The 12,312-nt window shown below is 39.6% G+C and overlaps 1 protein-coding gene across 5 annotated transcripts in view; it reads left to right on the top strand.

Moving 5' to 3' along the window:
• LOC102111253 (hyaluronidase) overlaps positions 1-12,312 on the top strand; it is a 35,590-nt gene that overhangs the window by 13,430 nt on the left and 9,848 nt on the right. The window contains exons 1-2 of one of the 5 annotated variants that reach the window (XM_005519223.2): positions 4,218-4,308; positions 4,767-4,888. The exons of the other annotated variants lie outside the window; for them this stretch is intronic. The gene's annotated coding sequence lies outside the window, so the exon portion shown is untranslated. Of the gene's footprint in view, positions 1-4,217; positions 4,309-4,766; positions 4,889-12,312 lie in introns of those variants that run through there. 5 annotated transcript variants of the gene reach the window in all.

Genomic DNA, 12,312 nt, shown 5'->3' on the forward strand with positions numbered 1-12,312 from the left:
AGAGAAGCACAAGTCAGAGGTAGCCTTGCATATGCAAATGTACCAGAAGAGGAAAAATTATAAGGAATGTGATGCTGTGGCCAAAGTAAAGGGTCTGCAGAGACAGCAACAGCAGAACTGCTCTGCGAATGAGGCATGGGACTGTCAGTTTGGTCAATGGTGGCTTTGGGGTTTAGAAGGTGCAGTGAGGAACTATTCCACACTGAGACCATCTCAGGTCCCAAAAATAGGCCAGGCAAACTAAAAATGTCCTATGCTGAAAAACTACACTGCATTTTTTCATGCTTTTAAAAACACAGGTTGGTGATTCTGTACTTCATTGTACCCTGCAGGTAAACTACTTTATTTGGAAGGAAGGTAAGCACTTATTTGGTCTCCATTGCATAATACAGACTCACCCACAGAGCATCAAATGCCCCAGTGGACGGGAGGAGCTGTCAGTGGTTTGAACTGCTGTAATACAGAAGAGGATTCTGGTGCATTCAGGACATACTTCCACCTGGAAAGTTTATGCACACATAGGAAGGAAAATACTCTCTCAGGTTAAACAACAGTATGTTCCCAAGATCCCTGGTTTTCTTGTATGCTTAATGTACATCCTGTGGGGGGGAGCTCACTGACTTCCATGTCTCTTCCCCAGTGCCCTGGTTTCCATAGTACAGAAACCTGATGACAAAGGCCAGAATGAGAACATGTGTATTCAGATCAGTTCCCTGACACAGATGCTCAGACAATAAGATTTAAGAATGTCTATAGTATGTGCTTGTTGATCAGATCTCTTGCAGACTCTAGACCTAGAAGAAGATTTACAACCTCACTAGCACCTAAAGTGACTCTCTCAAACAAAAGAGGACACAAGTGATAGTTGCTTATAACGTTTCACCTCTGTAGGTAGCTGAACCCCAGATGAGGGGGGCCTGGATGGAATTTAGTCATAGTTCTCCAAAACACAGTTTGAGTTCTTTAGGCTGGAGCTGGCAAAGAACTGTGGAAAATATTTAGAAAATCCTGACTAAAGAGAAGTAAGTGGTAAATCAAGACAGAGGCAATTGACAAAGTCATTCCTAAATACAGAAAGCAAATCTTAGATGTGCACAGGGTATGCCAAATGCACATGGTGCTAACCAGAACTACCAGTGCAACCTGAGCTCCCATAATTTACCTGCAAGAGACACAACACTGCCTGGGTCTGACTGCATGGGAGGGCAATGCTCACCAGCGGCATGGGAGGAGGTTAGGGAGGTCAGCCCCACCTTGTGAAGGGCTGAAGGAAAAGAGTGCCCAGGGCGATGTAAATTGGAGAATGGGTTCTGTTCCATGGCCATGGTGGGTGAGCAAGATACAGAGAAAGTCCTTCTGCCTGGGTTTTATGGAGGTTAGGATGGTACTTTGGAGAAATGAGGGTTGGAGGTGGGGATGTGCTGTAATAGAGGAGAAGAGGACCTGAGTGAAGGGTGGGTTGAGGAAAAGGGGATATGGTGTGTGCAGGGTAGGATCTGATGTGTGACTGAGGCTCAGGGGACAGCTGCTGAGAAACAGGTTACAGGTGCCTTAATGACTTGCTCTGCTGAGAGCTGAAGTGGCTGGTGCCAAGGAGATGGGATTCATCTCAGTGGAATTAGACTGGCAGGAGAGCAGGTGATGTGTGGTGAGAAGGGGAGAGAGATCCCAGATCCTCAGATAAGTCCCCTGCCTCCCATCACTCCACTCCATGTACCCTCAGCATTGCAATCCATTTTGTCAAAATCACAATGTTGATTTTTGCCACTCATTAATAATGGGATTAGTTCCTCCATGTTTCATTCTTGATTCAATCTTTGCTTACACTGCTTGGAAGCTTCCCACCAGCTCTGCCTTTGCACATTATGCATCCTACTTTTTAATTATAGTGTATTGTGGTATTTGCAGATCTTTACCAGCTTCTCTTAGCTCCCAGCTGTGGCTGTTCTATTATTTCATCTTTTCCTGCTGCCTCACAGCCAGCAGGAACACCTAATCTGTGTTATATCAAAGTGAAATCAGGAGCCGCCCAACAGCCGTACTCTTATTTATGATCTGAAGGAGCACAGAAATGTTTAGCACCAGGTTATTGGGTTGAATCCAGCTCATTCAGCAGCAACTGGAAATTGTTAATGCCGGCTGACAGGCTGGCAGCTGTGGGGCTTGATACTGGTGGCTCTCCTCTGGTTGCTAATGGACAGATGTCCACCCCACAAAACTGCAAACGAAAACTAATGCTGCTGCTGGCAGCCTCAGCAGGGACACATCCAGTGGACAGTAAGGCTGTTCTCTGAGCAGCATCCACAAAGAAAAGCCCAAGAGCACTGGAGTGAGCAATTTGCAGTCTACCCCTCTGTGAAGCTTGTTGTGGGGGTGGGACAGCAACCCTAAGTCTTGTTTTAAAAGAAATATTTTGATGATAGAAGCCAGGGGGATGTTGCTGCACATAGGAGACAAACTGGTATATTTTAACAAGGTGTGAAGAGTGGTTTGACTATTGTTTTCTGCACCTCTTTTTGTTTCCCATATCTCTGCAGACCCATTTTTGTAACTCCTCCGGTTCCTTGGCTTTATTCTATTCCATCGCTTCCACCAAGTACAGTAATGATTCAATGGTTCATTCATAAGCTGTGAATTATTTCCTTTTATTATTTAATACTGCATCCAGCAAGAGATGGCTTATTCTGTGAGGAAATTCCTATTTAACTAGGGAAGTGAAGGCTAGACCAGAAGATGGGTGGTAAAGATGCTGGGCGGGATTGCTGACTGTAAGAATGCTGTGGAGAGGATCCTGCATCATAAAGATGCAGTGTTACAGGAAAGAAAAACATGCCACTTGTGAAGTGGTAAAGCGTTGTAGTACATGGCTTGGGCTGAAACAGCAACCTTGAGTCTCTCAGCAGTAACTTGACCTACATACTTTAATTACTGTTTATCTTATTTTCCTTGTTTTTCTGACACATAAAGCTGACTGCCTATTTTCCATGAAAAAAATAGCAGGTGGAAGAATTCAACACAGACTAAAAAATGTTTTAGCACTGAATTTGAAAATTCCAAAACTTTAACTTTTTTCTTAACTTTTACCAAACAATATTGATTTAAAGTTCCTATGCAAAGTAAGAGTTACAGATATACTAGCACATTACTGAAGAGAGATAATGTGAAAATGTATAATTGCAAAAGTTCTATCTTCTTTCTTCATCATAGCAAACTGCTTCAGAATCTTTTCTCATAATTTTAGAATAGTCTTATAAATTAATTTTTAAACGACTTTTTTCTAAAATAATTATTTAAAATTGTTGTTCTATAGTTGACCTTAAAAAAAAAAAAAAGTAGATAGCTGAATATTTTAATTATTTTATGATTTGGGGGATTTATCATTATATACATTTAAGGAGGACACGTTACAAAGTTACCAAGAACTAAGTAAAAATGTTACATGAAGAAAACATCTAAAATGAGAAAAAAACCTTTCAATATAGAAATGGCTGTCTTGAAACTGAAATTGATTCCAAAGACAAAATTGTTTTTATGCCAGGGAAAACGAAAAATAGTTTTTAAATGGCAATATTGAAAGTAAATTGCAGTATTGAAAGTACAACGGATGGTCCACAGCTCAAAAGGACTTTAATGTGTGGCACCGCCTGCCATCCCTTTGGTGTGGGAAGCCCTCAACCAGCCCAAAGTGTTGTGTGAGCATAATCAGAGCTGGGAGTTTAATGACAGAGAGCAGCTGGTTGTTTAATTATAAAGCTCCAAGGGTTCTGCCTGAATCCCTGTGAGAGCAATCAGAAGGTCCAATGCAACACTCAGCTCAGTGATCTCCAAGCATGGCAATCTTGGTATCTGTTCTCCAGTGCAGGAGCTTTTCTGTGACCTTGTTTCACACTTTGTGTGAATGCATCACCTGGGGGTACTCTAGATTTTGGCAAAGCAGAACTTGGTTTTGCTTTCCCCACCCCATTTTTTTTACCTCCATTGGAAATATCCCTGCTACATTGAAAAGCAAAATAAAGTCCAACTGTATTTCCTTTATTAGGAAAAAGGAACTGTTTCAAAGCATTTCCTCAGTAAACTACAGAATATGGTGCAAGACCTCTCACAAGTAATGTGTTTTTGTACTCCTTAACAGCAATCAGCTGTGTCAGGAGACACTTTTCATCGACTACCCTATAATTATGCTAAGGCTTTCAGCAAATGACAAATCCCAATTGGCTGGGCCAGAGCCCTGCCTTTCTAGACAAGGGTAATTTTGTCCACTCACCTGTTCATTCATTTCAGCAAGTCCTGACCTGTGGGATCATTGAGGTGAGTATTTACTGATTATTTTTATGCTTTTTAAATTTTTACTATTTTTAAATTCAAATCTCGCAGTGGGAAGCTAAAATCTGATAGGACTTTCCAGAAAGATTGTCAGGAGTCGTGAGGTGGAACAACCACTTACCTGTGTTACACACACTGAACTGTATGTGACACTATCAGCTGTTTATCTCTCAGTGTATTTTAACTTACTTTTTTAAATGCCAGTGACTCATTGAGCTATTACACACACAAAACAATTACTTATTAACTGCACATATATAGTTGTCGGAGGTATGGAGTAAAATCTGTGTCCAGAAAAACAAATTTGCCAAAACCTTATTTTAAATAAGTCCTGTTTCAAGCTTTTTAGGTTAAGTCCTTAGTCTAGATACTTTTTCTTAGGGGGTGGGAATAGGTTTCCTTTACAGGGTAGAGTATGCTAATAGGGATTTCTGTTTCTTTAGGAATCTAAAGTTTACTGGTATAAACATATGCCTGGGAAAATTTAATATGAAGTTACTTCTCCAGAGTGAATGCTTCTAACTGGGGTGAAAGACACCTGCATGTTTTCAGCCTTTCTACTCAGGTAAATGATATGTTGCAGTGCAATAGTTATTTTTTACAAGAAGCCACAGGCAGGCAAGACAATCCACAAAATATCCGAGGCAAGAGGTTTGAGTCAGAGCTGCATGTAAGCAGTGGAGCACATGCTGGGCAATCTCACACAGGTGGGGGCTGGCATGGATAGCCACTAAAGCCTCCCAGGAGGGAAAATCTGAGAGGGAGTGAGGATGTGGGCAGGGAGAACCAGGCTTGGCTGCCACATGCTGTCCAGGTCCCAGTTCCCTTTGGCAAGTGGTCCAAACTCACTCTCTCAACACTTTAGACATTAAGGTCTTTTAAAGCCAATAGACATCATCGTGTTTCTCAGCTTTGCTGTTTAGTCAGTTCGTGAGGGTTTGCAGCTTGTCTCAGAAGACGATGGGGTAGTGGGTCAGGTGTCCCGTAGAGAAAACACCAACTTTGCCGCCCTAACCAGTGGCAAACCCAGACAAAAAGAACTCATTTCCTCAGCTCAGAGCCACAAACCCTTGCTTTCAGTTCCCGTGCTGTAAATCCTTTTCCTTAGGCTTTCTCCAAGGGTTATGCTAATGTTCTTGCTCAGGCAAGCCCAACTGCGCTCCTTTCTTCTTTTCAGCTGAGCAGTTAATTCTCTGCATACCCGTTTCCGAAAACAATGCTCGATAATGCTAATGCCTCCTTAATAGATCACCGGTTTTCTGCATAGCTTTGTACTCACTTTTGTTTGGAGACTTTGACATCTGTTTACTCATCTTCCCACTTATCTCCAGGGATGGGTGGCAATTAGACCGGCTCCTCGGTATTAGTGGGTTTATCAAAATAACAAAAGGCTACGTGAGAGCTGTGAAGGAACAGCAGGTGAAAAAGAACACAATACGAAAGAGAAATTACTCTTGAGACAAGGTTTATTTCTTTACTGCAGTTTCATATTTTGTCAAATTGTATTTATTTATATGTTATTGTGGGAGAAAGGAACATGGAATGAATTATAGTCTCAGGAGAGGAAGATTAAAGAGAGAACCTTCAGGTATTGCCGAAGAGAACTTGAAATTGCACACTGTAAATACATATGTTAATGTATAAACTGGTATGAGGTTAATAATACATATTTATTTCCACAAGTAATTAACTTTGAGGACACCTCCTCCTTCTACCCCCACCTACTGTTGCTCTAGCAACACACTCTATAGAGTGTGGCTACTGATCATACATGAACAATTTCATCCATGCAGGTTTCATTTACCCCCAGGGGTGTTTCTGCTCCCCTATGTTTGAAAGGGAACGCCACTACCATCTTTCTTGAAAGTTCTATTTTTTCTAAAAAGGACAGCACAATTTTGTGACTCAGTTTCAGATACAGAATTGACTGCTGTGTTAATACTGCAGTACTTCCCAGGATTATGCAAAAGTCTGTCCTGTTCTCTTCTCCAGAGCAATCTCACCTCTTCCAAAGGCACAGTTACTTTTGTAGAGTGTAGATATTTTTACTTCTTTCATAAATCCTAGATTAGGGTAATAGTTTCTTTAAGGGGAAATATATTTTTAACACAGTTGTGAAATGATGCCTGCTTTGTATAGAGATGTACTTCAGTTATTTCTGTGCTGCATGTTAGCTTAGAAGGCAAGAATTTTTATGTTTGGTTCAGATTCATTCAGTTGTATTCAGACACGATTTTCAAAATCATATTCATAAGGGTGATGATGATCATTACTAATAGTGGATTATAATCTGTGTTATGTGCCACCTTTGATACTGTCTGTACATTTGTAGGTATAACATTGTCTTGTTTGGAAGAGCTCCCTGAGAAGATCTAGTGAAGTGCTTAGGAAGCCTGTTCTTGTACTGCAACATGCACAGTGATCTACACTAGAGCCCTTTGTAAATATTGCTGCCCAAAAGAATTTTAAATTATGCTGGAATACATGATGCTGCAGAAAATATGACACTGAGCATCTTAAGTGATATCCCTAGTGGGTGTTGGACCAGGTGACCTTTAAAGGTCCCTCCTAACTCAAACCATTCTATGACTATGAAAATTTGACTTCCTACTTCAAGAACTAGGCAAGAACAAAGAAGAGGCTGAATAGATAAGCCCAAAGAACATTTGGTTTGGGCCTTTTGTTTGTGTTTTACTTTTTGAAGGCATCTAATTAGAATTATTAAAGAGGTTTCAGTGTAATACAGTGAAAAATATATTTGAATAAAAACAAAGCAAAGGAAAACTAGATGCTTTTAAAAACTGGGCTGTGATTTTCCCAGTATCCTAGGTTAGGATAGCAGTGGTGTAGTACAGTGATCCAAATATGCTTCCAGGTTGTTCTTTCCTTTAATTAGCTATATTTAATACTCTATATTCATGGTAAATATACAATTATATTTTAAAATTCTATCTTGACTGCTAATGCATTTTTCTTGCTATAGAAAATATGTTTGGGCTTGTTTTGCTGCAAAATACTAGAGGTTCAGCAGACAGTGAATGTTTCCAGGGTAATCTTAGAGAGATAGAATACTTTACAAAGTCACACATGATGAACTCCTTATTTTGTCCCTGATTCCTCTGCAGTGGAAAGCATCATTACAAAATCTGACTTTTGCCAAATCTTTTTATACATAATACAGCAAAGGAAATTTTCCCAAGTACTCTTGGGAATCTGTTCAGATAGTTTAAATGGCTAACTTGCTAAAAAACAAATCAGAACATCAATTAACAGGCTGTTCTGATATTAAGAATTTTTATAAAATTGAGAATTAGAACTTGCAAGAGAAAGAAAGAATGAAAAGTATAGAGATTTTAGTAAATACATGAAAGTAATTCTCGAACACAGCAGCAGTCACATAAGACTATGAAAATAATTGGGTAAGCTTAGTAAAAATTTATAGTTTAACTAATTTAAATAAAATGAGTTAAAACCATATATTTAACTCATTTAGATAATTAAAAAGTTGTTTGACTACTTTTGCATAAGTTTTTTTTAAGGAGGGTTGTCTACAGTGTGGATGCTCAGTTCCTGATCTTTACATCATGGGCATATTTTGATTTTTTTCCAAAGGCAGCAATCAGGAATGCTGGCAGATGTTTTTTAGGGTTTTTTTGCAGGTCCTCGCGTACTCATTGCCCTGTGCTCAGAAATGGAACTCAGGAATGGGAGTAACCAATGATGAAAGAGATGATTTGGCAGTTCTTGATGATAAGGACAGCCACAGAACTGGGGTGTAGTTTGACAAGCATCTCTTAAATCAGACATGCTGACTAAACTAGCCAGTTTTGCTGGTTCACGTACCTAATTACAAAACCCACCTCCCCTTCTCTGTATCATCTGAGGCATTTTCAACCTCAACACTTTATTACATGACCTCATTAACAGTTGCCTCAGCCCAGCTGAGAAGAATCTACTGAAATGAGGGTGGAATTTTAAAACCACCATCAAGATTAGTGTTTGCCAAGCTCTGACTTTACAGGGATGTGAAGCTTAATGCACTTGTAACAATGAGGCCACATCCTCTATGCAAATATCACCCTTCACAGGTTAAACCTGCCATCAGCTGTGTAGCACAGATGGTTCATACTTCCAGAGGTGGACTTTCCTTCTGTGGAGCTTTCTATTCTTCACAAATGTTGATGTTATAATCACAACACCCATGGGTGTTTGAATTAGCTGAATGTCATTGCCTCTTCTTTAAGAAATGCAAAAATGACCAAAATGGGGAATGCAATTCAACTGCAATGTTATTCTTCCCTTTCTTCTGCGGCTGTTTCGTGACTCTGACACCAGTTTGTAACAAACAAACAGCCTCTAGCCAGAACATGCACCTCTGAAAAGAGCAGGAGTGTTTAATTTGAAGCTGCAACACTAATACTGTCCCCTTCAACCAGAAGAAAGACCCCTCCAGAGCAGAATGGAAGGGAACGGGGCCGTTTCCTACCGCAGCACCACTGGGGCACACAAGGACAGAACAGGACAGACGTCAGACACATTGACTGTTTTCCACTGATCTATAACAATACATGTGTTGAGCTCAGCCCTTTCCCAGAAGTGTTGTTGATTTAATCCTGTTCAGAGAAACTGTGTATGGCTGTACCAGTATTGTTGGTAACTTCAAGAAATGCTTTGGATTCTCCTGCAGGTTTCTTCCAAGTTTAAATATGCTAACAATTAATTTAATATATACTTAGTCTGCTCCTCAGAAGTCTATTCTATCTCTCCTTAGGACTTAATCAGTGCTGACCTTTTCACAGAAGCTAGAATTGAGTCCTTAGACATCTATACAACTTTACATTTTCATAACCTTCAGATAAAGGAAAATTCAAAGCAACTTTTCCCACTGAGAACTTAAGTTACGCTGTCTAATACCTTATTTTGTCTGTAACATCAAGAGTAATTTCTACATTGAATTAGCTAGTGTTCATATGAAAACAAAAGAATAAGGAATAAATTCTTAATATTCTGGTCCTATTAGCATATTTGACCATATACCTTACATCACAGCCTCAGTTATTTAAAGACTTAAATGCAAAGATTTAAAGAGCTAGATTATTCTGTCCCATAAAGAACTGCAGTTCTACATGCTGACTTCCATATCCATATTTTTTTTTTTTGGCATAGAGAAAAGACCAGCCAATTTTCACATATCTTTTTTTGCTGTTGTTGTTATTATGCCATTAATTAATAACACTAATCACAGTGTTGGCAAGGAAAGAAACAGCTAATAAGCACACGAGAAGTATGTAAACAGCAATCTAAAATGATAACTACATTGATGATCTTGGCACAAGTGTTCTTACATGCTGTTGTTCAACAAGATGGCACAGTTGAGTAACACCTTCTGCCTTAGAAGTCATGAAGAGCATGCCTGCTTTCATGTGTTCAAACTAAAACAGTGAAAGTGCAAAATTTTAAAGACTTTGGCTTGAAATTCCATAAGTGTAACTGACACTATTAACACAAGAATATCAGATACTCTTATTATTTGTTGGCTTAAGTTTAATTAATGTTACCAGATCTGCCTTGACTAAGCAATGGCTAATTATATCAAGGCTGAATTTTCTCATGTCTAATTTTCATAAAAAGCCTCAAAGCCGAATTCCTCTAATGTTTAGTGGCAGGTTTTGAACTTAAGCCAAACAGTATAACCAATGCTTTTTGATGCAATACACCATCCACTTCTGGGGCAACAAACCTTGATTTATGTGAAGTTCAAGGGTATGTATAATACTTCTTTACCTTTTGTTTTCAGACTGCTTTGGTCAAGCGGAGTCCACCTTTTCAGGGACATACGGCATGGCCCAAATCTATGACTGTGTAGTTACCAAAACACAAGAGCACACTTGCACTTTCAACCATGCGTGTTTCTGCAGTCCAGTTTATGCTGTTAAAAGTGATGCAATAATTAAGCCAAGAAAATGAATATGATTTCCTGTAATGCTTAACCTTTACAAATGCCAGATCTGGGAAAATCTAAAGTCGAAGCTTTTTCCCTAGAAAAAAGGTACTTAGCTCCATCAATATGTACTTCCAGTCAGGAATTCCATGAACAATTAGTGTTAATATATTGTAAAGTAATTGACTTTTTGCCAAGGAGAAAGACAGCTTTATGACTCAGCTCACTTAGGCCAACATCAAGGAGACTGACATTTATCAGAGCTGTCATTGTTAGGCTGGGATGAAGGCACTCCTTTTAACTGGAAACTATTGCATGAAATAATCTGTTAACTCATACCCAGTAGAGTATATCACAGCAAGATATGGAGGAAAACCATTTCTCAACAATTATTTAAATTTAACTTTGCAAGATTAGCCAATAATAAATGACTTCTAGCTAAACCAGTAAATGTAATATTCAAATCAATGTTTTCCTCTTTTCCTTCACATTAAGTCAGCCTATCACTAAAATCCACTCATAATAAAACCTTACAGGAACAAATAATAAAATTTGGGTTCTGTAGTTTTCTGACTTCAATGGGGGCAAGAAATCTCTTATAATCCAAGCCAGAGGAACAGTAAAAGCCAAACTACTGCTACAGCTTCTTTCTGAGGCCTTCCACTTCCTTATGACAAAACCAATTACATAAAAGATCACTGTCCTCGCAAATGCTAGTGTGTATCAGCTCGTTATGTGTGAAAATTTATTTAATTTGAATAAGCTGTATTTGTATAACTGGAAAGAGTATTTCTCCAGAATTTCAGTACAGAATTCTTTAAGTTTGTCCTAGTAGTCTCCATCTGTATTCTCTCAGTGTCACTTAGGATAATGCAGGAGCCAGGAAGAGAGATGCTCTGGTGTACCTCATTGTTACAAACAGAAAAGGTGAAGGCTGGATCTTGCTTTAGTGATTATGAGATAGTGGAATTCAGGATCTTGAAAAGAGGCAACAAAGGAAATGGCAAGATCATAACCACTGCCTTCAGGAAAAGACATTTTGGCATCTAGAGCCACCAGCTTGGAAGAATTTCTTAGGAGACAGCCCTGGGGAGAAGGGTCCACGAGCTGACTGATTTTTAAGAATGACCTTTTCCAAGCTCAAAAACCTCCACATACAGGAAACCAAGAAATAGTAGGATGAGCTCCTGGCAAAGCTCAGACATGAAAAGGAAACACACATGAGGTACTAGCAGGACAAGTGAATAAGAAACACTATCTGAGTTGTTTGCATGTGGTTAAGAAAGCCAGAGCCCACTTGGAGATGAATCTGGCAAGATGTGTGAAGGGCAACATGAAGGGCTTCCAGAGGTATAGCAGCAGCAGAAGACAAGGGCAAATGTGGGCCTAGTGCTGTGTGGGGCTGTCAGGAGATTCAGTAGCAAAGGACAAGCAGGGTCAGGAATATTTATGCAGACTGGTCATACACAAATTTATGGGACATAATGGAATGTGCCTGCAAGGAGTGGTATGTTCTGTAGAAGCTACTGCTGTCATTGTAGGGTCATTCTTGATAATCTTTGAATAGGCACGGTGACTGGGGGAGGTTCCAAGGACTGAAAGAATGCAAAAGTAGCTCCTTTCCTAAAAAGGTTAAAAAAAGGAGATACAAGGAACTATGGGCTGGTGAGACCAGCCTCACCCCAAACCCTGAGAGAGCAAATAATTCTGGAAACCATTTACATTAGGAAGAAGAATGTGATTGCAAGTAGTCAGCATGGATTAATAAAGAGGAAATTAGGCCTGCCCAACCTGACAGCCTTCTACAAAGAGATGACTGGCTTGATGGACAGGGGGGAGAGCATTAGATACTGTTGATCTTAATTTTAGCAAGACTTTCAACACAGTCTCCTGTAATGCTCTCACTGATTAAGTACAAGTAGATAACTAGGCAGTGAAACTGAAAACTGGCTGAACTGTCAGGCTCAAAGGGTTGTGATTAGTTCAGGATGTATAGCTGAAGGCCCACCACAGTCCAGCTGGAAGCCTGTTTCTAGTAATGCACACTA

Source organism: Pseudopodoces humilis, chromosome 5 (genome assembly GCF_049639895.1).
Source record: "Pseudopodoces humilis isolate 2021_Gansu_Grassland_sample_001 chromosome 5, ASM4963989v1, whole genome shotgun sequence".
Classification (NCBI taxonomy): Eukaryota; Metazoa; Chordata; class Aves; order Passeriformes; family Paridae; genus Pseudopodoces; species Pseudopodoces humilis.